Source organism: Xenopus laevis, chromosome 3S (assembly GCF_017654675.1).
Source record: "Xenopus laevis strain J_2021 chromosome 3S, Xenopus_laevis_v10.1, whole genome shotgun sequence".
In the NCBI taxonomy this organism is placed as follows: domain Eukaryota; kingdom Metazoa; phylum Chordata; class Amphibia; order Anura; family Pipidae; genus Xenopus; species Xenopus laevis.
The window spans coordinates 65,254,345-65,281,396 of NC_054376.1; the positions used below are offsets into that span (position 1 = coordinate 65,254,345).

The 27,052-nt window shown below is 37.2% G+C and overlaps 1 long non-coding RNA gene across 2 annotated transcripts in view; it reads right to left on the bottom strand.

The window, feature by feature from the left end:
• Nucleotides 1-23,903, bottom strand: part of LOC108713036 — a 61,386-nt gene extending 37,483 nt beyond the window's left edge. The window contains exons 1-5 of one of the 2 annotated variants that reach the window (XR_001935095.2): nt 23,617-23,902; nt 19,358-19,444; nt 17,993-18,106; nt 774-818; nt 388-589 (exon numbers count right to left, since the gene is read on the bottom strand). This is a non-coding gene — a long non-coding RNA (uncharacterized LOC108713036). Of the gene's footprint in view, nt 1-387; nt 590-773; nt 819-17,992; nt 18,107-19,357; nt 19,445-23,616 lie in introns of those variants that run through there. The other variant, XR_001935096.2, reaches the window with a different exon arrangement.
• Nucleotides 23,904-27,052: the final 3,149 nt, after the last annotated feature.

Below are 27,052 nucleotides of genomic sequence, written 5' to 3' on the forward strand. Positions count from 1 at the left end.
ATTCTTTCTGCAAAGGTCTGTGCATATTTTTGGTTAATTAACACCTTTAAGTTATTCTGCACATAGGATCCTATCTGTGAATCCTTACAATTTCTGTACATTCCCTTTTTTCTGGAAACAACTATTTTAGAAAGTCCAGTCAAATGTCTTATAAGACTGTGTGTGTGTATGAGATTTGCTGTATTCCAGGTACAGGTACCACTGCTTGGTAGGAGTTACACAGTCATAAAATTGTATTAGAACACGCTGTATGATACAAAAACGCACATGTCAAAGGGTTAATTAGATGACAAATATCTACATGAATCGGAGAAAAAAGTTTATTTGAAGCAAGACGTTGTTATGGAAACGGTAAACATTCAGTGAGTAATGTGGAGAGGACAGGCCTATAGTTATATTATGCTCGTGATACATTATCCTAATGTGAGAGGGCATTAATAAAACAATGTGCAAATGAAGTTAAGGTTCACAGTCACTTACTGGACATCAGGAAATGACAACCTACCACGCTGTCCCTCGCCTTTCCCATGATAATCAGAAGAGTTGCATGTGTGAAAGCATCAGGATAAAGCTATCGTTTTTCACAGAACTACGGATATATAGTTAATGTTGTTCAAATTCCCATAGCCAGTATTACAATGTGAATAATCTGTTTTTGTTGTGTAGCAAATTTATATTTAGGAATAGCTGAGTATATACAATAAAACATGTTAAAATGCTAAACATCATACAGTATATTTTTATTGCTAATTTATGAACAAAAGATAACTTACCATAATTCCTGCAGGTCAAGGTGAGCCTGGGATCCCATTTTCTCCCTGACAGAAATAATGACATCTCAGAAACAGTGTAGCCTCAAAATGTTTGTGTTTTTGTAAACATAATTTTTTCAGAAAGCGCAAATAACATATGCAACGCATTGTAAGTGGTTATCTGTCTCAAAAAATTCTTGATTGTAACAGTTTTCCCATATTTTGTACTCCAGGGAAATATCCATCCTTTTCGTAAACAGCTCATCTCCTTTACTCAGTATGGTATGAAGGGGCATACCCCAACAGACACATATCCTACACCAGTGGTGTAACTAGATATTACAGGCCCCACAGCAAATTATTTTTCAGGCCCCCAAAATGCTTAGAAGTTGACCTGTTATGAATTAGGGCCTTGTGGGGCCCCTAAGCCTCCTGGGCCCCCTGCAGCTGCAGGGTCTGCTTCCTCTGTAGTTATGCCCCTGTCCTACACCCTACAATTTACAGTAGTCTACACCTTTTAGCAGTATTCACAGCATACTCACACTGTGTGCGAGCAAAACTTCCTGTAGGCACCAAAATAATTAGTGGTGCTTGCGAAGCAAAGCATCACTACTGTTATCTTGCAAACTTATTTTTATTCTTCTTCCGTATGAAAGTTTGGCGCGTAACTAGTCCCGCACCGTTTGTCCTAGACCCATGAATGAGGTGTCAAATCGTGCGGCTTAATCGGGAATGGGGTGGTATGACTTTTCTAAGGGGTGGGTGGTTAATTGCCCCTTGCGGGGGCAATTAACCACCCCGAAAAGTCCCATAGATTAACATTGAGGCCAACTTTTGACGGATTCTAGCGCAGAGAGGGAATCTTGTAGAAACGTTAAATTTACCACATTTGAAGAGGTTTGCGACCTGTGTCAGATGATACCCCACACGAGGGTATAAGTTTTACCCCCGGGGCAGGAGAGGTCCCCAAATTTGCCCCATTGACTTATAATGGGGAATTTATCGAATAATTAGTTTGTCGCAGACCCATGAATGAGGTGTCAAACCGTTCAGCTTATTCGGGAATGGGGTGTTGTGACTTTTCTGTCCTATTTTGGGGACCCAAAAAAGTGAGCGGAGCCGCAAACAACCAATCAGATTTTCCCTATTGACTTCAATGAGAAAATGTAAACAGCTGTAATTCTCACAGTAATAAAGCCAGAGCTCCCAAACTTGGCACCGTGGGTCACTGGGTGACTGCAGCCAAAATTTACAAAGAGTGGGCGGAGTCTACAACAGCCAATCAAATTTCAGCCATTCAATTAAATAGGAAAATTTTAAACTGCTGCCGCTCTTAGACGGTTAATGGCAGGGTCCTCAAACTTGGCACAGTTGGTCACTGGGGGACTGGGATTAAAATTAAGAAAAGTGGGTGGAGCCAAAACCAACCAATCAGATTTGTTTGATTGGTTTTAATGGGAAAAATTAAGAAGGCTGCCATTCTCTCAGTATTGATGTCAGGGACCTTGAATATCACAAATGTGGTCGCTGGGGGTTTCCACTTCAAGTTTAGAAAAAGTGGGCGGAGCCACCAACAACCAATCAAATTTCATTCATTGATTTTCAATAGAAAAAAATAGAAATGCTGCCATTTTTACACATTAAATGACAGCATTCCCAAACTTTGGTATGTTAGTCACTGAGTGACTGTGGTTCACAATTAGGAAAAAAAGGGGCGGGGCAACAACAGCCAATCAGATTTGGGCCTGAGTTTTGCCACGGCAAGCACCACTCACATTTTCTTCAGGAAATGTACCTCTCTAGTTTTATTGTGTTACACACTACACAGTACATTTCTTAAAACAATAAAAATTACATATGGATTAGAAAATTCTTGCTGTTTTTTAGTTTGGCATTCAGCTGATTCCTAGAATTTACTGCAGGATTTGGATTCAGTCATAAAACTTAAAGGAAACCTATACCCCCAAAATGGATACTTGAGCAACAGATAGTTTATATCATATTAAGTGACACATTAATGAATCTTACCAAACTGGTATATATATATTTAAGTAAAAATTGTCCTTTACATCTCTTGCCATGAACCACCAATGTCTGTTAATTTGCTCGTCTGACCTAAAAAGTATAGTTTGTTTGTTATGTTTGTGTGCACAGTGAATCCTATGATCACAGGGGACGGCCCTTATTTTAGAAAATGGCATTTTTCTATTTATGATTACCCAATGGCAGATACTACTAAACAAGTACATTATCATAAAAATGGTTTATTTACATGAAGCAGGGTTTTACATGAGCTTTTTTATGCAATATATTTTTATAAAGACCTACATTGTTTGGGGGTATAGTTTTCCTTTTAAGGATATGATATAAACTATCTGTTGCTTAAATATTCATTTTGGGGTTAAAGTTTTCCTTTAACTGCGGTTTTGCAGTGAAATCTAAATTACGTTTTGTTACATTTTACACTGTTTTTTGTGGTCCTACTAATTTATAATACATTTCAAAAGGTTCTTCTCCCTGATTTTACATCAAGTTTTTTACTGATGTCGGTTTGCCTGTGAATGTTATTATTAGTGAAATTAAGAGGTTTAAAATACTAACCAGATGCATACTTTGCCATGGTTCTGTAAATAGTGAAGTTCGATAAGTCTGCACCTGACCTGATACAGTCATACGCAAATCACTTTAGGTTTTCCTTTTGGTTGCACATCTGACTGTCAGAGAGATCTTGCACTTGCCCCACTCCCCATTGTGTAATATTAATGCTGCAATGCGTAACCCTTGTCATTAAAAGGGTAGTTCACCTTTAAATTTACTTTGAGTATGACATAGACACTGATATTCTGAGACAATTAGCAATTCATTTTACTTTTTGTGGTTTTTCAGTTTTTACATCTTCCTGGATTTTATAATATATTTTACCTGGTCCCATGAAACATAAAATTGGGGTTCTATTAAAATATGTGGTTCTATTGATATATGTGGTTACTATATTTATGCACAGCAATTTTTTTTACCATGCCTTATCAAATCAAATTAAGTTTTTCTTTCTACAATCATGTTTCTTTTTCTGTGACTTGTGATCTGTGATTCTTCTTAAATATATAACAGATTTATAAATTAGCACAGGGGAGGGTTTAAGAATCTTTGCCAGTCTGGGAAAATGACCGAAGAAGCAGAGTAATCCCCTGAATGCACTCAAATTTTCTGCAGTTGATTGTTTTGGTTTGCTGTCATTTTTTTTCCATGAAAAATTGAAAGGTTTTAGGTGGCAAGCTTTTTATTTCATAAAACAATTCAAAACAAAAAATTGGCAGAAGTAACACCAATCAATTGCAGAAAACATGCACTTACTCTCAGTGTCTGTAAAGTATTACTTATCCCAGGACTTGATAAATTGCCCTAGGTTAGTGCCCAGCTAAACAGAAGCTGAACCCTTAAAATTGTGAGACTTTAAAGCTATGGCCAACTGTTTTTACAGTTGATCCATTTTTATTCAGATTATGGTTCAGAATTTGGTAAGGATTCAGTATTCAGCTAACAAATATGCAAATATCACATGATTGGGGCATCCTTCCAATATTTTGCATTTGCAATCCGTTTTAAAAACACTGAAGGAGGATTCTCTCCTGAGAGATTCAGGAATGGCATTCCAAATATAAGGAGAGAAGGGTTTGATGCGGGAAACAGCAGTAGTAGTGGGGGGTACAACCAAGCGGTTGCTCTGAGAGGAATGAAGGGCTTTGAAGTTTATGAGGAGGAGTTTATAAGTTATTCTTGGTTTTATAGGAAGCCATGATAAGGACTTCAGCAGTGGAGGGGCCTGTACCCTTTTGGATGAGAGGAGGATAATTCTGGCAGCAGTGTTTAATACAAACTGTAGGGGGGATAGATGGGAGTTATGGAGGCCGTTAGTAGAAGGTTACAGTAATCTAGACTGGATAGGATTAGAGCATGCATGAGCGTCTTGGCCTTAGCTGGTGAAAGGAAGGCATGTTTTGACATCTGTGGTGGGCAAATTATTTGAAGGCTTGTTAATGGATTACATTCAAAATTTTGTCCTAGTGAATGGCATTATGAGCAGCAATCAGCATGGCTTTATGAAGGAATGGTCATGTCAGACAAATTTGATTGCTTTTTATGATGAGGTAAGTAAGATGATGGACAGTGGGGGGGGGGGCAGTAGATGTGATCTATTTGGATTTTGTCAAAGCGTTTGATACCGCGCCCCACAAACAACTGCTTTATAAACTAAGGTCTGTTGAGTTTAATGAAGTCGTTTGCTCGTGGATAGGAAACTGGCTACAGGATCGGGTACAGATGGTGGTTGTTAATGGTACATTCTCTGCTTGGAGTAAGGTTCTTAGTGGGGTCCCTCTGGGCCCGGTATTGGGTCCACTTTTATTTAACTTGTTCATTAATGACTTAGGGGAGGGTATTGTAAGTAATGTATCAGTATTTGCAGATGACACAAAACTATCCAGCCCAATTAATTCCATCCAGGTTGTGTCATCCTTGCAACAGGATCTTGACAAACTGGCAATCTGGGCAGCTAAGTGGAAAATGAGATTCAATGTTGATAAATGTACAGTCATACACCTGGGATATAAAAATAACCAAGCCATTTATACCATTAATGGGACTGCACTAGGCAAATCAATTATGGAAAAGGACATTGGAGTCCTTGTAGATCAGGGATCCTCAACCTTTTTTTACTCGGGAGCCACATTTAAATGTAAAAAGAGTTGGAGAGCAACACAAGCATGAAAAAGTCCATGGGGATGTCAAATAAGGGCTGTGATTGGTATTTGCACTGGTAGCCTAGAGGAGGTTCTGTTTTGCAGCAAACCAGTTTTTTTTAAATTAAAACTTGCCTCCAAGCCGCCAGGATTTTAAATATAAGCCCCTGCTTTGAGGCCACTGGGAGCAACATCCAAGGGGTTGGTGAGCAACATGTTGCTCGCGAGCTACTGGTTGGGGACCACTGTTGTAGATGATAAACTTGCTGTAGCAAGCAATGCCAATCAGCAGCATCAACGGCAAATAAGGTCTTGAGCTGTATTAAAAGGGGCATAGAGACACGGGAGGAGGGGGTCATTCTTCCACTTTATAGAGCACTGGTAAGGCCCCATCTAGAATATGCCATACCGTTTTGGTCTCCAGTGCTCAAACAGGACATTATTGAATTAGAGAGGGTACAGAGAAGGTCAACTAAGCTGGTAAAAGGTATTGAAAATCTTAGCTATGATGAAAGACTGGCCAAATTGGGGATGTTCACGCTGGAGAAGAGGTGTTTAAGGGGTGATGTGATAACTATGTATAAATATATAAGGGTATTATTATAATCATTTCTCTAATGCTTTATTTACAAGTAGGTCTTTCCAGTTGACACGAGATCACCCATTCCGATTAGAAGAAAATAAGTTCCGCTTAAATATTCGTAGGGTTTTTTTACAGTGAGAGCTGTGAAGATGTGGAGTTCTCTCCCTGAATCAGTTGTACTGGCTGATACATTAGATAGCTTTAAGAAGGGGTTGGATGGCTTTTTAGCAAGTGAGGTAATAGAGGGTTATGAAAGATAGCTCATAGTCCAAGTTGATCCAGGGACTAGTCCGATTGGGATTTTGGAGTTTGGAAGGAATTTTTTCCCCATCTGAGGCAAATTGGAGAGGCTTCAGATGGGGTTTTTTGCCTTTCTCTGGATCAACTAGCAGTTAGGCAGGTTAAAATAGAGTTTAAAGGTTGAACTTGATGGACGTGTGTCTTTTTCCAACCTAACTTACTAAATCTATATAAAGAGAATCAATGTCCTTTCCCCAGGATTAACTCATTCAGTTCATGTGTACTTTTACTACTGGAGTAGTGCATCTCCCAGAATTACCAACTATTTAAATCATCTCCATTTTACTATATATGCATATTTAAATTGGAGACAACATTGGACTTTTTTGTCTTATTTGTCCTTTTATAAAAAAAATAAAAATAAATTACATATTGCATAATTTAATATAATGCATAATATTATAAGTGCATAATATTACATCTACTGAACTATCAAATTAATCCCCACCCGTGCTGTATATACTTTATAGATTTCTTTCACCTGGAAGCACATGAAGAATGCGCTGTTTCCTTGCATATAGGCTCACACACTCACAGATTTTACTGTTTTATCTACATGGAGAAACTGAAGTTTGCTTTCCTACATTTACTTCTGATCAAATGAATCTTTCCTATTCTTAAAAATGTTGCACACAAACTAAGCTTTTTGCTATATACATATAATGACTATATGCTACCATCTAGTGGTTTCAGTAAAATATTACTGTAAAAACACATTTGTCAAAGGGAGATTTAATTAAACACAAATCTAGTTACTGAGTGGTTAAAGAAATAAACAATACATTCTCCCACTATATTTTGCTGCTGTGGACCAGACATGATCCTTGTGACAGTTATGCATTGAACTTGCTTCATAGAGGTCCTCCAAGTAAGTTCTTCCCTGTTTGATTGATGTTCCTCCATATCCCCATGGAATACAGACTGCAAAGCACCATGTATTTATGATCACTACAGACACTGTTCTGTGAACTGTCAAATGTGAAGGACAACAACGACCACTTGAACTACTGGTTCCCATACATTGGTCTCCCTCGCCAACCAGCCAAAGACTGCCCCCTTTTTCCCTACTGGGCTTACAAATGAAGAGTAGCACAGTGGGGCTGGCCAGGACCAGGTCAACTTCCAGTATGAATGCTCCTGCTTATCAATTAGAGAGGGGAACATGTCTGGGAAGGGGCTGTTTCAAAAGAGGTGGAAGGGTTCATTGCCTTTTTAATTTAATACGACAAGCTTGCATTTGTATGTTATTACACAGGCACACATTACACTGTCTGTTTGGGAAGAAAGCAAATAAGATTTAATATTTATTAAGTGTAAAAACCACGAAAATCTATTTTAGGGGCATATTTATCAAGGGTCGAATTTTGAATTGAAAAAAACTTTGAAATTTGAATTCAAAAAGACCAACTGAAATTAAGTCGAAGTTTTTTTTGGTTGAATTGGTTCGTTTTCGATCGAATAGGTCCGTATTTGCCCAAATTCGCATCATACAAACCGAATAATATCGCATTCGATCAAATTCGATTTGAAGTTTTTCAAAGTTCACCAATTGACTCCAAATATATTGTAGGAGGTCCCCCATAGGCTAAAACAGTAATTTGGCAGGTTTTTGATGGCGAATGGTCGAAATCTAATTTTTAAAGAGACAGTACATGATAAATTTCGATATTCGATTTTTTTATTTTTTTTAAAATTCGAATCGAATTTGGACTATTCCCTAGTTGAAGTACACAAAAAATAGCTCAAAATTCTAATTTTTTTTCATTCGAAGGTTCACCTCGACCTTTGATAAATCTGCCCTTAATCAATTAGACTTTTAGAGGTTTTCAGAGTTGTTTTTTCCACTCGGGATTGTCTGAAAAACTCACATTTTTAGAGGTTTTTCAGGTATTCTTATTTTTTAGCGCATCATTCAGAGATTTTTTTGTTCCTACTTTTTATATTCGTATCTTTTAAAAAAATCCATGACATTAGTGGTTTTAGAATTTGTGAGTTTAGTGTGGTTTCAAAAATCTCTAAAACCAATCAAAACCACTAAAATCCGAAGTTTAAAAAATAAGCCTCCAAGAGGGAAATGTAATAAAATTTGCAAAGAGGCCCAACTAGCATCACTATATGCCTCAAGTTTTAAGTTCTCCTTACATTTTCTGTAGCTAAACTCAAAATTTGTATGTTTGAGATTCATCAGCTTTGGTTTTTATTGCATGACCCATCTACCCCCCCCCACTGCATTTTTACCTTCTGGTAGAGTGATCAGTGTGAGCATATCATTCTCTTTTAGTGAATCTATTTCATCTTTCATTGCATTAAGCCATATCTGTGACTGGGGTGAATCTATGGCTTCTCTAAAAGGTTGTGGTTTATTATGTGCTCTGTAATAGTAGTCAATGTTTGTTAGTATCTGTTTGTTAGTATCTGATATTACAATCTGAATTTGATACCTTTTGGGGTATCTTGTACAATGGCTGTACTGTACATATTTGACCATTATCATTTCTTCTCCTGAATTTGGGTTTTATATAGGGCATACACACCTTTTTCTCTAAGCCAGACTCTTTGTAATGAACTTTACTAGCCTGTGTTTAAATAGCTTTCCAGTGCTTGGGTAATACACCAGGTATAAGGGACTATTTTTGTCATATCCAACAAAAATAGTCTAGTTTCTTCTGTCAGGCTAGCATGCATATAAAGGGGAAATAAAGTGCATTTAGTAACGTTGTCTTTATTCTGTTCCCCTTGCTGTCAGTCAGGCAAACTTCTGCGTCACCTCTATGTGAACTATACCAGAAGTCTTTTTACTGTCCGCCAACTCAAATCTTTTAATTTGTTAATGTTTGTAATTATATGTGATGTTGTTCCTTTATCCACCATTAGTCCCTTTGGTGTTAAACAGTTTGACTGCCTCTCACTTATTTTGAAGGCAAATGTTTGCTCTCTGTCATCAGCTGCTTGCTTTACGTTGTCCCACCTCTTGCGTCTGCAAAATCCCTCTTTATGTGTCTGGCTGTTGCAATAGTTACACCACTGTGACCTTCTTATATTTAGTTTGCTTGGGCATGTGTTAGTTTTGTGGTCCTTAATGTTGCTTCTCTCCCTTACTGTTGTAACAGGGGTGCTGACCTGCATCACATTATCAGGGTTTGGGCTGACACATATTTCTCAGTGTCTTCAAAACTTCTTAACTCAATAAAAGTCACTTTTCCATCACCTTGTGTGAAATGGATAGCAAATGGTTTAAATGATTCATGTAGGCCCTTAGGAATCATTGCAATCAATAGTCCATCACTAAGGGGCACATTTACTTAGCTCGAGTGAAGGAATAGTAGAAAAAATACTTTGAATTTCGACATTTTTTTGGGCTACTTCAACCATTGAAATGGCTACATCGACCTTTGACTACGACTTCGATTCGAACGATTTGAACTAAAAATCGCTCGACTATTTCGACCATTCAATAGTCGAAGTACTGTCTCTTTAAAAAAAACTTCGACCCCCTACTTCGCCAAGTAAAACCAACCGAACCTCAATGTTAGCCTATGGGGAAGGTCCCCATAGGCTTTCTAAGCTTTTTTTGATCGAAGGAATTTCGTTCGATCGATGGATTAAAATCCTTCGATTCAAAGGAATTGCGGTAAATCCTTCGACTTTGATATTCGAAGTAGAAGGATTTAACTTCGACAGTCGAATATCGAGGGTTAATTAACCCTCGATATTCGACCCTAAGTAAATGTGCCCCCAAGTATCTCTCCAGCATTTCTTAGTGCTGAAATGGCTGTTTCTGTATGTGTTATATAATCTGTGACACTTTCATTTGCAGCTTTCTGAAGAGATGTTAATTCTGTATATAAAACAGTAATCTGTCGCTTACCTTTGCCAGCATAGTGGTTTCTCAGGATTTGAAAAAAAAAAAATGTAACAGTTTTACAGTAGCTAACATACAATATACTGTTAGCATGCACTGGTAAAAGCTGTGTTTGTTTAAGAAATACTACTATAGTTCATATACAGTAAATGATCTGCTGTATATCCATGGGGCAGCAATTCAAGCTGGAAAAAAGGCCAAGGGTTACAAAGCACATAACCCTGTCCAATACAATGGTGTTTTATCTGTTATCTGCTATGTGCCTTTTCTCCTTTTTTCCAGCTTGAATGACTGCCCCCCATGGCTACACAGCAGCTTGTTTAAATAAACTATAGTAGTCTTTCTGAAGCAAACACACCAGTTTAACCATTGCAGAGCAACAGAACATTATACTTTAATTACTTTGATATACTTTCAGTTTCTAGTGTTACTGTTCCTTTAAAAACAAAGGAGTTATAGAATTTACGTAAAGACTCCAGGACCACCATCACAAATGCCCCCCCCCCAATGAACACAAACATATAGTACATACTATATATAGCATATAGTATATCAAATAGCAGGCAGGTAGGTTTTACTTAGACAAAAAGTTGAACATGATGGATATGTTTTTATTTTAACCACAGCTACTATGATACAAACTTACATCATCATCAGATCATTTTACTGAAAAGCAGGGGCGTACCTATGGGGGAAACAAACCCTACAGGGGTTTGTGCTGGGGTTCAAGAACTTTAGTGGGCCCAGTGGGACTGTGACTGAATATTTATGGAAAATATCTTGTTGCTAAAGTTTTCCCAAAGTTTAGGGGCCAAAAGATCTTGTTGTGGGGCCCAATAACTAGTCCACAGCTGAAAAGTTAATGTACTGTACTTCTCACCCTAACCAGGTTTGATTTTCCATTTAATTATTCTCCAAGTCCTACCCCCACAGAAGCCATGTTCCAATATCTTGCACTTTTGAGATCTAACAAGATCAAAACAGGCTGTCTGCAAGTTTGTATATATGGCTCTGAACCATTATGGATAGTTGGCCAAAGGGACATAAAGGAGTGATTTGCATGTCTCCGCCCATGATGCCTTATGGGAGAATTAAAACTCCCATTTTTGGTATCTAGGCAGTGCTGTGTGTATGGCATGAGACCTTATGATTATGATGCTATAGAATCAGTCCCTTACCATATGTGCTTGCACCCGACTGATGCAAGGCACACCCAGTGGATTAAAAGAGTGTTTCACCTTAAAGTTAACTTTTAGTATATTATAGAGTGGCTCATTCTAAGCAACTTTTCAACTGGTTTATTTATTAGTCTTTTTCTGACTCTTTTCAGCTTTCAAATGGGGTTCACTGACCCAATATAAAAAAACGAATGCTCTGTAAGGCTATGAATATATTGTTTTTATTACATCTTTCTAATCAGACCCTCTTCTATTCATATTCCAGCCTCTTATTCAAATCAATGCATGGTTGCTTGGATAATTTGGACCCTAAAAACATGATTGCTGAAATTCCAAATCAGCTTCTGAATAAAAAGCAAAATAAACTTTAAAAACTACAAATAATAAAAAATGAAAACCAATTGCAAATTGTCTCAAAATATCACTGTCTACATCATACTAAAAGTTGACTAAAAGGTGAACAACTCCTTTAAGTCACCAAAACACAAGAGTATACATTTTGGCTCCAAAATCCTCTCTGTGTCTGCACCCATGATTCCAGCACAGGGGCTAATTCTTGACCCGGTGTGACATTAACCTATGGGGTGGATTAGGTTGCTTAGGCACCACAATATTTAGCTACTTGAAAAACACTGTACAAAGTGCCCAAAACTTTTTAGGTTTTAAATACAGAAAACAGAAATTGGTATTCACTAAGCTTGTCTAAAGATAAAGCAATACATTCATCCATAAAGCTGAACATATATAACAGTGCTTATAAGTCTTTAGCACAGTGACATCTACAGGCCATTTGTATAAACACCACACACATAATCAGGTGGAAGACATCCTGTGTCCTGATGGAAAAGGGGGGAGAATTGGTTTAGTGTTGGAGCCTGTAGGACTTGTGTGAGCAGAGGGCCTGGTAGATGATTTGGCTATTTGAGTTTCAGAGGGATCAGAAGAAGGCAGCCGCGGTGTGTCTGGGGTGTTTCCATTCTCATTGGGATCTGTATTATGGAGATGGTTGGACAAATAGAGTTTAACAAGAATCCAGTGGAGGAATAATGTGATTTTGAGTGTTTTTGTTGTACATATTGCTTTCAATAATGGCAGAATATTGGTACAATGCCAATAATGCGGCAATTTACCCTGAATTAACATTTATTATGCAGCTTTTCTATTTGATTTTTCTATTTTCTGTAGCTATCTTGGTTGTTAGGGTCCCACTCATCCTAGAAACTGGACAGCACTTTAATTGTCCAACTAGAGGAATAACAATAGGTCTGAACTGAAATAACTAACTAAAAAAAAAAAATACAGCCTTCCTTCCTCTTATGTTTGAGCTCAGGGGCATTTCAACTCGGCCTATGGTTACAAAATGGTTAAAGTGAATGGCTTTTTATGTACACAAATAAATGTTTGTGTTAGTAGTGTACATACAATTATTCACATAGTTGCACTTAACTAGAAATTTAAGTGAAAATTCTGCTTGAAGGGAAAGTTAAAAACATAAAACTTATAACAGTCATGTTTAATAGGTTACAAATTATTACTGTTCCACTTCAAACCTGCAAGTTAAAATGATTTCCCCCGCACTCCATAAACATACAAGCAACTTCATTGGCTCCTGATGAAATTAGTATGTGTGAGCTTGCAAGGGGAAGATCAATGCAATGATGAACAGTTTTTGTAAAGGCTTCATTTAGTTGGCACTATGTAATATTGATAAAATTTGACCCTCCACAAGTCCAAACTATACAATGCAAAGATAAAAACTGATAGATCTGTAAATCCATACATATCCCACCTCTCTTTCTCTCATTACAATATTACTCTCCTGCACATCTAAACATACACCTACAGTATATATGTGCTGCACCCTGAACACTTACATTTACACTTACTGTAAATATACCATACATCACTGTATTCTGGATGCATAGTTGGCCAAAGGGACATAAAGGAGTGATTTGCATGTCTCTGCCCATGATGCTTAATGGGAGAATCAAAACTCTCATTTTGGTATCTAGGCAGTACTGTGTGTATGGCATGAGACAAGTAAATACCTTCTGATTTCAGAAGGCTTCACTTTGCATATACATCACTGGAAATTCTTTTAAGGGGCAGCATAGCCCTTGTTTAGCATGAGCTCAATGAATAGGGCTTGAGCTCAATATACTTTTTGCTTATTGTTTTAATCATAAAAAGCTATGTTTTTTTAATGTTTCTTAGGCTAAATAGGGAAAACTGATGTTACTCAGTGTTTGCTCTTTGTGACATACCAGTATATAACCTTTTCAGTTCTCCCTTGCTCTAGAACCTCCCTTCCTAGTGCCATCAAACCTCACTTTTCACCTCTTCACCAAAGCTTAATGCCTAATATCTCAAGTAATGAATCTGTTTTCCTAACCAAAACTCTACATTCAAACACACTATCAATATCTATATACACCTGGTCATCTCTCACCTTGTCTCACGTTAACCTTTTTAAGATTATGATAATGATTAACTGTGAGATGTAATATAGGGGTATAGCTAATTTAATTTAATCTTTTATGTGTACAATATACATAGTAAATAGCTAATGGGATCTATGCTAATGATATTTACTGGGCATTGACGTGAGTTATACGTCATTAAGGGTGTTGCTGTCTTTTCCCGCCATTTCATGTATTTAAAGCACGTATTTTGCCATTTTCTGTACCTTGAGAAAGGCCTTGGAGGAGGCCGAAACGTTGGTCATATAATTTTAAATAAAACAATTTTTTATTTTTTAAGTCCTGTGAGTGCGGCTCATCTTCTGTTCTCTATGTGAAGTTTCTGATTCTGCACCCAGGCATATTTAACTCTGTTGTCGAGAGTGCCGGTATCTTTATGAATTGGATTTATATATATATATATATATATATATATATATATATATATATATATATATATATATATATATATATGGATTATAGCTGCTTTTTGCACATAAAGTAGGGGTTCTTTATATAAAATATTATTCTAACAGCTGTTAGCCTGAACTTTAAATCAGTGTAAACACCAGTTTTTGTAAATATAAATACACATGTCAATTGTGTCCACTGACAGCTGCTACACACATAATATCCTTTGGGTCAGGGTACACGTCTTTCCTAAATCATTCATCAGGTGTATTATTCAACAGTAATACTGCTAACCATCTATTCACAGAGTTTGAATTTTAGAAAAGAAAACTAAAATACATCATTTGATTCTGATCAGATTGACTGTAACCCTATTGCAGTGAGAAATATATAGACACGACAAATCACAATTTGCAACACCTCAAAAACCTCATTCAACAAAAGACAAATATTCTCATAGTTCTATTGTAAATGAATTGGCAGATATATTGTTGGATCCTTGCTTAATGCCTGATAGATCTAGTGGTTCAACGTCAACTAATAATTACTTACATAAACAAACCTCTCAGCAAATCAACATGAACTATAGGTAACTTTTAGGGGCAGATTTACATATGGTCGAATATCGAGGGTTAATTAACAGTCGATATTCGACTGCCGAATGTCGAAGTCGAAGGATTTACCGCAATTAGTTAGATTGAATGATCGAACGAAAAATCGTTCGATCGAACGATTAAATCCTTCAAAATGAACAATTCAAAGGATTGTAATCGATCGAACGATTTTCCTACGACCAAAAAAATCTTAGAAAGCCTATGGGGACCTTCCCCATAGGCTAACATTGAGGTTCGGTAGGTTTTAGGTGGCTTAGTAGGGGGTCGAAGTTTTTTTTAAAGAGACTGTACTTTACTCGAATTGTCGAATATTCAAACGATTTTTAGTTTGAATCGTTCGATTCAAAGTCGTAGTTGAAGGTCGAAATAGCCAATTCGATGATCGAAGTAGCCAAAAAAACATTCAAAATTCGAAGTTTTTTTCTATTCCTTCACTCGAGCAAAGTAAATGTGCCCCTTAATGTACGTTCATATTTTAAAAAGTCGTTTTTTAGTGTCACTATAACTTTAAATACCCAGTCCTCCATTTTCATAGTGCCCAAGCTGGCTTCAGTTTACTGATCCTGCCGAAGCGTTGATACTCCGTTTAAATTCCTGTTTTTTGACTTCGATTCCTGCCGCCTGCCGTGATCCCTTTGCCTGACCTTTGACTACGTTATTGCTTTATCCTTGCTGGTACGTTTCCTCTGTGGTTCCGCAGCAGAAAGCCCGGGGCCCCAAAAGGGCGTCGGTGAACCCTGGAAACCTTAGTGCGTCTGAGTGTACCCACCATCTTTTAAAAGGTTCCTAATTGACGGAACATTACAGGTTGGCTGGGAGAAAGATCTCCTTGAAGAAAAGGCTCCGCTGGAGGAGAGTAATGAGAGTCCGGAGCTCGGCCAAGAATCTCTGGGGCTGTGAATCCAATGTTTACAACTTATTTAGTTGCCTTTATGTAGATCAACATAATTATGAGTGTACTATACAGATCACTAGCTTCAACCACATAGTATTGCTTCATTCCTACTAAAAACAAAAATTTTAGTAATAAGCTGGCCTGAAGTTTTTGAGCCAAAACCAAAGGCCCTACTTTAAAACCTGCCCAACCCATCCTGAAGTCCTCTTCTACTTTAAAAAAATGAATAGTTGAGGTGAAGCATTGCTATTCTGAAACATGCTTCTAAAAGTCTCTTTAAATTCATCTAATACTTCCTCAATATTGCAAAACATTAGACAGGAAGAATCAGAGCCTGGTGGGACTTGTAGGACATGGTAATACATATTTAAGTGTATGTTTTATTCACCTTTAGCCCTATAAAATGCTATGCAGTTTGCGTGATAATCACTCAATTCATTTCGGAAATGTGTAATTGTCATATTTTGAAAGCTCTGATAGATGCCAGTGTGTTAAATATAAAAACAGTGCTTTCTTGGTAAGCTTGCTGTGGAATAGTAAAGTCTGGAAACTCTGTACTGGCATAGGACAACTCTATGAAAAAAAAAAAAAAATCTGCTTGAATAATATATGGAGTTATTGTAACTAATAAGCCACATACATCATTAGTTTTGTAGTTATGGTCTGTCATTGTGCTTTTATAATATTGCCATGATCTGTCCTAGCTTTTAGCCAATTAGTAGACATTTTATCCTGCCTTTCTATAATACCAGTGTTCATGACTCCAGTCACTTAGATACTTTCTGCCAGAATCATTTAACTAAAATTTTGTGGTGAACTGTACACAAGTTAACATATGGGGAACTTGGAAATGTGTGGCAGGAATGATCAGATGTATCAGAATCACTGATTTTACCTATAAATATCATATTGTATTTCTTTATGTCATAAAATCAGCTTGTGTTGCAGCATAGTCATTATATAAATGTATTCCAGGTAAGTACAAATGTTTGTGTATTGAACATGTGTAACATGTAACTGGTTCCTTTCTGTGACTAGCTTGGCAACAGTTATAGGCATTTTTGTAGGCCTGCTGCCCTGAACACTGTCTTCACAGCTTCACCTTCACATATGATCCTACAAATCCATCGAATTGCTATTTTTTCAATAAATGAGTTGCATTTTCACGCAACTGATGCAACTAACAACTAGGCTATCCAACTGGGGGCATGGATAAAAAGTGTACGTATTTACTATAGCCCCGTGCAGAAAAGTAACAATCGAGAGAACGCAATTTATTAATTTATTTGTTATGAATTTATGAGTTATTAATTTATGTCTAGAACTTCTTCAGTGTCAAATGTAAGTTCTAATATAAGATCTAAAAATTTCAATCGGATTAGTGATGAAAATCACAAAACCTGTGTCTATTTCAGTTATCTGTATTGATAACAGCATCAAAAAAACCTGGGGATTCCTAGTTTATCTTAAGGGACATATTCACCCTGGACACTGCAACATCAATCTCTGGTCTTGTGAATAAGCCTTTTCTTCTCAGCCAACCTTCATATTTTTCTTTATTCATGGGCACAAGCAAGATGTTTCAATGTAACAGTTTTTTAAGCTTCTCACTCCCTGTGAATATGGACATAGAATGCCATTAGAGTTAGATTTGTGATGGCAATCTATTTTATTGGTATAGGTCAGGAATGTGGCTGCTGGCAAGCACAGTACTATTACACATTTTGAAGTGAACCTCTTCTCCAAGTCCTGTCACCCGAGGGGATACAGAAAATGGTTTAACAAAATGTATGTACTTCTACTCTCCAGCAAGGAATTGAATTATTTGGTATGTCCTGCCAGAAATTACTTCTAACCTACAGGTCTTAGTTTTAAAAGAGCACAATCAATTTATATAACAGGATATAGACTGCTAAATACATTTACTATTAAACTAATTGTCCTTCATATTCAGGCAAACGTAGCAAGGCACAAAGGCCAACTTAGTGTGAACTACTTCCATGTCACTGCACTTTGCCTTATTGCTACTAGATACATGACTGTGTTTTGCAGGATACATAAATGGAAGACTTCATACGCTTCAGCTTTGTAGGCCAATAGCATGTCAAAGATATATTAATCTAGAAAAGAACCAATTAACTGTTATAACATGAGAAATCAAGTTATTTATGGCTAAAATAATATCCATCCTGAAAATACCTCTATCTCCATGTGGGTGCAGCAAGCAAGACTTTCTCTGGCAACTAATTCCACTGCTTCTCGGCTTAATCCATAGTAATGGCCACTGGACTTCATAGTTAGAAGAAACTGGCCCTATGAAACAAATATTCAGACAGTACAACAGGCTAATTACATGTGCAAGTATACAGGAGTTCAATTCATGTAGCATTTCTATGTCCAGCCATGGCAAAGAAGCAAAAGCTACAGACCTAATCAGTGAGTGCAGAAGCATTTTAGGATGAACGAGTCTCCCAAAATATATGCACACAGCAATATAAATCATGTATGTAATCCCTGTGCATCACTTGAATCAATTGTAATAAGTACTATCATTAACTACTGGGGCTAGTACATTATATTATTCCAGCTACTACACTGCTCTACAGCAGGGCTCATTGATCACTGAACTAATAATGTATGGATTGTAACATTGTTTAGTAAGAATAAGGTAAGAGAAACAGTTTATTATTGTACAAAAAAAAAATCACTGTGAAAGTGCCTACAAAACAGGTAATTTATTCAAAGCCTCTTGTGTAGCAAAGTGATAATCAAATCTCTTTTCTTCTCCAAAGTATGGATTCCTGGTAGTGTGGCATGGTCTAAAACAAATACTTGAACGAAAAGCATGAAACAGGAGAGTGATTTAAATAAGCTGTTTGTTTAAAGTGTCTTGAGATCTACTGATCACCAGCTAAAGGTCTACTGGTAGATCCCGATCTACCTTTTGGGCACCCTGATTTAAGCCTATAAATGTATAAATTCAATTATGCAAACATTGTTGAAAGGACAACTGTTTATACAGATTAATATTAAGAAAAAGAGAAATGTCCATATGAGAAGAAGAGGTATCTATACTCCTCATCAGTATTTCCCTTTGCTGTTATCCATCTGTGCACAAAGGCTTATGAGCAGATCATCATCTGCTGCACTTCATAGTACATGGCAAGTCTTGCTGAAATCCCTGTGCTGGAATTCATAAATGGCCTATACTGGCTCTATTAAGATCCTGTTACTGTGGGACACACAAAGAGTGCAAAGGGACTTCATGCTCAGTGAAGATGTCAGATGCAAAAATGGGATGTACAGATTAGAAAAAGATAGTGGATTTCTGAAGTAGTCATTTCTTGCTGGCTTGTCAGACACAAAAAATGAGTGAATTATACACTCAGGGACATGTTCTTTACTTACTTTATCTAGCTTTAGCATGTGATACCACTGGGATATACTGAATATTCCTCTCTAAGAAACCAATGTAATTGCTTAGCAACATCTAGTGAAGCATTACTTGAGTTGCTTTGGGGAATATGCTAATAATCGAATGAATGCAGGCACTGTAAAAAATACCTTTTCTTCTATTTTGATCTTCTGTAAATCAAGCTTAGTTATCTTCTGCAGCATAAAAAGGACAGACAGTCAGTATTCCGGTTGCACCTGGAAATATGACAAGATAGCTTTCAGTTAAATGTATCCAAACCCATATCTACATGTGAAAATGGCAACGGGGGCAATGGTGTATTTGAATTGCAAGACACTTCCAATCTTTCATGTGGAATTTTCAGTTTTAATGAGGCCTTTGTTATGTTTAATCCTAGACCTATAAATAAATGTCAACTCTTCCCAGATGGCTTTACTTTGCTCTAACGTTATAATTATCAATGATTTTTCTCTAAAGATATATGAGGCAAATAAATTCATAGCAGCTTTAGGTATCCATTGCTGTGCCTGGTCCTATGCTGACATAGAAACCGCTGTCACAGTCTTTAGTATCTGGCAAATGATTAAAGGACTGAATGTCAGCTGGTAAATTTCAGTTTAGCTTTATACCAGGTCTTTATCTCCAGGTTCCATTTCTACAGCGAAACATCTGACCCTAAAGTGAGATCCCTTGTGAAGAGTAGCAAAATATACTAAAACTGCTGGTTTATTATTTCTGTACCTCAAAAAGAAATTGGTTAGGATTCTTCAAAGTTTATTGTGAGTATAGGGCTAGAAAAAAACCAATGAGAAAAACTCCAATTGCCTATAGCATCTCAAGCATCAATTCCCTATAGAACCCAATTATGTTTTTGTCAAAGTAGGAGAAAAGAATCTTTTACCTAACAGAATTGGACCTGGCATGACATTTTCCTAGGATGGTGATTAATGTTTAATGTGACTATAAATAAAGAAGTTTATTTTAATCATATTCCATTAATGTTTGAATTGTAGCCGATATTTTAAATCCTAAAGCCTTTTTATTTAGCATGTACAAAGGATTACTGCACATTTATTGCAATCCTTTATTTGCAAAATACTGCAACAATTCTTATGGTAAATATTTCATCTTTCAGAACTGCTTGAATGAATTAGATGTGCAGCAAATATTTCCTATTTATGGCCCTATAAGTCTGTTTTTAATTTAAAGGGATACTATCATGGGAAAACATGTTTGTTTTTTCAAAATGCATCAGTTAATAGTGCTGATCCAGCAGACTTCTGCACTGAAATCTGTTTTTAAAATATTTTTTTTTAATTTAATTATGAAATCTGACATACTGTCAGTAGACATACTGTCAGTTTCCCTGGTGCCCCAAGTCATGTGACTTGTGCTCTGATAAACTTCAGCCACTCTTTACTGCTACACTTCAAATTGACCCCCCTCCTACCCAGAAGCCCATCAGTGGAACAATGGGAAGATTTGCATAGGGCGGGTAATTTAAAGTTGTATGGAGGTCTTTATTATAAATGTTGGTGCAAATGCTTGAAGTTACCACTTTTTTTTAACTAATGTCCAAGGAACCTTAACAAAGACAAGAGAGTTAATATAATGTCCTACACATGAGCCCATTGTAAAATGAATGTTCCATATGTTATGAAATGTGTAAAGAAAACCGGTTACGCAAAAAAAGTTTGAATCAGGACTTTTGCAGGCAATTCCGCTTCAGAAAAGGAAAAGTCCCCAGCTTTTTTGGAACTTTAATGCATTTTCGGCACACAGGATATGATGTTAGTGACAGAAGATTAAGGAAGATCTAGCTTCTTTTTAGCACTTCGCCTGGTCTGAGGTGGCAAAGTCAACTCTGGCGAAAGAGGAAACGTTCAGTAAAATCCGCACTTAAGCGAATTTGCAGAGTAGCGCACGTTCACCGGAGCGAAAATACGATTGACAATAGGGTCCAAAACTGCGCTGGCAACAGTCTGGTTCGCTAGCGGCTTGGCACTTGCGTTAGCCACTTTGCTCTTTATTGAGAGTCTGTACGAATCAATCGTTTTAAAAATAGACATATGGAGCAAAACTGTTTCTACCCATGGTTTCAGAGCCAGATGTTAAAGTGGCATGGCTAGGGAGAATTAAATGTATGACATACCAGAGTGATTGAGGATGTGATAATTTTTTTATTTATTTGGGCAAATATTTTGGTATGCTTGTTGATAGAGAGGAAGACCTTATCTTATTTTATATAATTTTGTTTTTCTTTGATGAATTTTGTTTTATAGTGAACTTTGACAAGTATTCCTGCCAGGTAATTAGAGGGTCTGATAAACTGACCCACTGATCAAATCATTAGAGAAAGTGTGTGATCTTATATAGATGGAATATATCCAAGATATACACATTTTTGCATAATGTTTTCAACCCCTTCTTTGCTCACCCCCATCCATCCCTGCAATAGATTCATATTATAAGGAGCACATATAACAACCTGCCCTACTATCATTCGTTTAAATACAGTCAACACAATGTTATGTTTCTGCAGCTGTTGCATTAGAATGTAAGCACTTATGAGCAACACCCTGTAATTCTTGTGTTTAATTCTGCAAGCCCCATCTGTAAATTTTATGGAAGCCTCCTGTATGCCAATTCATTACTGAGATGCATATTGTGTGACTTGCTGAAATTGTTTTATATAATAATAAAGCAGGATTATGAACACAAATTTGCCATATTCATATGTACAAAATCCAACGTACATTCTGATTTAGTTAAGAACTATAATCAATTTCTATTATTAATATACAGGTACATCGAATATATTTTTAGAAAGAAGATTTAGTTGGCTTATTATTTTGGAAAAATTGATGTTTCCTTTGCATTTTTGCAGGGCTTTATACCCTGTATATTTAAATATAATTAGGTAAAATTCTTGCAGCCTTGCTGCACTTCTCCCACTGTGTTAGGGATTAGGAACTGCTTCTCAAAGGCAAGAATTTCACAGTGGGAAATACACTACACTACTGTTTTTCACCAAAACAGATAATGTATAGCCATGCCTGAAATGACATTTTGTAAACAGAGATCACATGGCGTTAGTGGCAGTAGACTCAAGGCAGTGGACCTATTTGTGCTTGTAAATGTGTCCTTTGCCTTGAGATTGGTTTTCAATCCGAGCTCAGATCAATCTTCCACTCTGTATTGGCCCAAGTGCTTAGTATATGAGTGTAAGGTATGCAATTTTATGCTCCAGCACTTGTACTGGTACACATAGTATACAAGAGATGACATGTAAAATTCCCAGAAGTGTCTGCATACATAAAGATGAATTATAGCAAGGGCAGTTGCACTATACTGGAGCAATGTTAAGACGTACTGAGGCTCATTTACAGCATTGTGTAGTAATATATGTAGACCTATGTATATATGAATACACATTTCTTAGTTCTTGCCTACTTCAAAAGATTGTAATTAACCCCCAGTTAGGTAGTAGAGGTAATGAGTTTTTATGACCCAAACTTTAGTTTCTGCCTACTTCGAAGAATTATCCATCCTGTAGTCTAATCAAATGCAAAATAAGATTTGTTAACATGTGGTTGGTCTGATAAAAACATACCCTGAGAAACCATCTGGAGAGGGTCTTTTACATTTCAAAGAGGAACTGTTTGTACAGTTGTTGGTAAAAAGAACATGTAACAAAATTGTCTGGTTTAAATAAAACAATAAGATTGCAATACTTGTTTAACTTGTCGTCAGTCAATCAGGACTATTCCCCATTTTGGTCAATGGCATAGAAACAGTATAACAATGGAGCTGGTTTTGCTCAATTTGAGAGGAGAAGTAAGGAAGGCGAGAAGAAAAGGGAAGCAGAGAGAGAGAGAGAGAAGAGGGAGAGAGGAAGGAAGGAAGTATAACCTGTGGGCACATTTTGAAAGATCTCTGTATAATTTGCTGTCTCTGGGCTGGATAATCTCAATAAATAGTGTGGAATCTACGTTTCACATACTATACGGATACTCGGCTATATCTATATTTACATAACATTTTGGTGCCGTGACTCTGGTAATTTTTAAAATGATCCAAGGACATTTTAAGTGGGGCCTTGGTGGGCCCCATAATCCTGCTGTGCACAGTGCTGTAAAAATTATAAAATAAATAAATAAAAGCCACACCCAATATAATCCCTAAATTAAATAAATAGTGGGCATATTAACCTTAGATGTGCCAGTATAATTACTACAGAAAATGAATAATCAGCAAATTAAACCTAGGGGTGCCAGTATATTCACTGTAGAAATGGCCAAGGACCACTCAACAATCCCAGACAACCAAATAAGATTGCTGGTAAATGGTCAATAAGCATAAACTCCATTCATGTCAGTAAGATCAGTAGCTACATTGAAAGCATTACCTATTTGCACAAGCAGAATACCAGCAGCAAAGCTTTCTTCTTTCTTTCCTTCCTTTCCTGTTTGCTTCTCTCTTTCTCTGCCTGGTTCAACGTCTGTGGGAAAAAATATATCCAGCATGGCCATGTGTTCCACAGTGGAATGCACATCCATCTTGGATTTTCTGAGAAAAGCAGGGAGAGAACAGAGACATTGTGGCCAGTGTGAGGATGGTAGCGGCTGTGGTATCAGGGAGGGAGTATTTCATATGGTCATTGCAAAACATGCAGCTACTGTTGAGAAAGAGGAGAAAATTACTGAACAGGGACTGGTCTGATTGCCCTCAGGTAGGACATTTTCCCCCTCTGAGGCAAATTGGAAAGGGTTTCTCCCCTTTCTCTGGATCAACTAGCAAGTAAGCAGGTTATGTTTAGAAGCAAAGCAAAAAAATTGATCTTGATGAACTTAACCCCAATCACTATGTTAAATTTTTGAACAGCTCTCTACTTAAGCAAGACAAAGGTCGAATTGTAGTAGTTTTAGAGGTTTTTGAAAACCACTATTAAACTCTATTTCTCTAAAACCATGAATGTCATGAAGATTATTTAAAGATCAGAATATAAAAAGTACTAACAAGTACTAACAAAGTACTAACAAAAAATGAATGAATCATGTGCTAAAAGATGAGAATAGCTCTAAAATTTAGTTTTTTGGACAATTACTACTGAAAAAAAATCCAAAAACCTCTAAAACTCTGAATGGTTGAAAAAAAAAATTCCAATTGGATCAGTTAAGCTCCCGTTGACCTCTATAGGACCTTGTATTAGTGCTTTTTGCGGTTTTTAAACTTAATACATTTTGAATCGTAAAAATATAACTTGTGAAAAAAAAGAAATCCGACTTTCCGTAAATTGACCCCTTAGTGGGGGTTATCTGTTTATACTAGAGCTCATTACTAACGCTAATCTCCCAAACATTTTTTTTTTTATTATGAACCTGACATAATTGATCGACTTCACCAACACGTTGTGCATGAAGGTGGCCATGCACGGAGAGAGACACTCAGTGATGTTGCTGTCGGAGGGCCCCATATAAGGGTCAATAAGCTGCCAACTAGGTCTGTCGGCAACTTTTATCGGCTTGTGTATGGCCACCTTTAGACAGCCCGTGTAGACTCTAGCTACAGTTCTGTAGTTATACCACAAGACACTGACCAGATCTAATTTATCATGATACGGGCAACGTTTTACTAGCTTATAACACTATTGGAGCAAAGGCAACGGCAAGGCACCCTAGGGAGTGAAAGACATGTTTTATTGCACAATTGGCAGTGTCCATATCCAGAATTTAATCATGGCAGTGCAGATAAATAATAAACACAGGGGATATTGATGTTCAAGGCATAAGTTCTGTGAATAATGGGTGGCTACAAAGAACACTTGAGGGGTAATAGTGAATATTGCAGCTGCTTAAGGCCGTGCATACCAACCAAGGCTTATTGAAACTCTCTACAGAATTGAAACTCTTATTTACCAATATAAACACAAGCATCCCTTCCAAAAATATACTAATATTTATGGACTTTTATTTCCTGACAAATGTCCAACAATTAATGGTCCTGTTTCACTTTCCTGCATTCCTATTTATATTCACACAACAGAAAACGACAATTCTCGAACAAAACTAGAATCCTGCGGAAGTGCCATTTTCTGTAATCACTGGGCTGCTGCTGGAAGTGGATATATTTGCATGATGAATGGCACTGTCCATAGCAGCCTGAGCCTAAGGAATATGAAATCAAGTGTGATTGGGCACTCAGCAGATCTGAAGGCAACAGATTCGCTCTGACAATGTTATCTTTCTGTGTTCCCAAATAATAAGCTGAAAAATGTGATTGCAAATATGGTGCTGTTTGTGAAACTGTCTTTCACTCCCAGTTGTGCCTGGCTGGTTTGCATCTGAACTGCTGTGACTGCTTATCAGCCAGGACCAGAATTATGGTGTTCAGCATAAATATTTTCTAATTGAAAACAACAAAAAATGTCTTTAAAAAAAGATAGAAAAGGTTTTTTTATGAAAACACTTGACTGACATACTGAATTGTTATGATTTTAGGGGTAATATCACTCAGGGCCTTTCCCATGGCAGTCACACACACAGGACCAAGAAGGTTGTTGTAGGGCCTCCGCATTACAGGACAGATAATTGGCTAGATTAACTTTAACTGTGGTCTCTATATAAAAGTGGATTATTGCTCATTAATAATGAGTGCAGTCTATCTGCATTCAGTAATAATACTAAGGGGGCTCATTGCCTTGACTAAAGCAAACCGCTCTGGGTAATACCTCTCTGTAGACAAGGCATGTTTTAATGCCAAAGAGTACATATGATCACAGTATAAGGATATGTAAGTTGGTTTTGCTAAGATTTATTTAAATTCACTGAACTTACATTGTTTTTTACCTTGTCACATAAATGTTTCCATTGCTTTTTTTAAGGTCTAAGGTCCCTATCACATGTAGGGTAAATGTTATCAGGACCAATAAACCTGCCTGTATGCTTTGGCATGTGGGAGGAGTATCAGTGTGTACCAGGAGGAAACCAATGCAGACATGGAAGAACATATACATTTGCAGATAGTGCTGGAATCAAACTCAGGAACCCAGAACGGCGAAGCAGCAGTACTACATAAGCTCTGTTAGTTTTAGTTTGGACAGTAAAACTATAATCGAATGTCCAGTTACACATACATGCACTGATGGATTGGCAGTAACTAAAGTTAGGCAAACTGACTAAACCATATTTGTACAACTTTGTCAGAATTACACTACTTGGTCTAGAACCAGAGACCGAGACCCGAGATGTAGTGGCCACTAGTTGAGCTGCAGGAGCAGTGTGCTTTGAGCCTGTAGGATTATTTCAAAGACTTTTCTCCTTTTACCTGGCAACTGCCCAGTTAAAGGGCTATTTAAGCAGGCCTCCTCCAACAACCTCTGCTGGATCATTAGCCTTTTCTGCTGAGATCATGCCTTTCAATTTCCTGTCCTGAGTTCCTGTCCCGCCTTTGTTCCTCTGGTTCGGACTCCCTAGTTTCTGACGCCTGGTCTGTTATTGGCTTTTTGCAGTCTGCGAGTAAAGAGGTTGCTGGTTCCAGAGTATCTTGTCGCATAGGGATACTGCTGTAAATTCCAAGGAGTCTGTGTCTCACTCCCAAAGTGATCAAGATAAATTGTATAAAGGAATAGACGGCTTCCAGGCACTTGAGTGACACTTGAGAAAGGGTTTGTACCCGAAACATGTAGTGTTTATACTGCTAATAAAAGAACACTTGCAGTTTGAAAATTACTGCCTGGAAGCTGTCTACTCCTTTGTACAATTTCTCTTTTTCACAGTCTGCTGCACACTCTGATCTTGTGCCTATTTCACATACTCTAATTAGTTGTTGCCTGTCCTGACCCT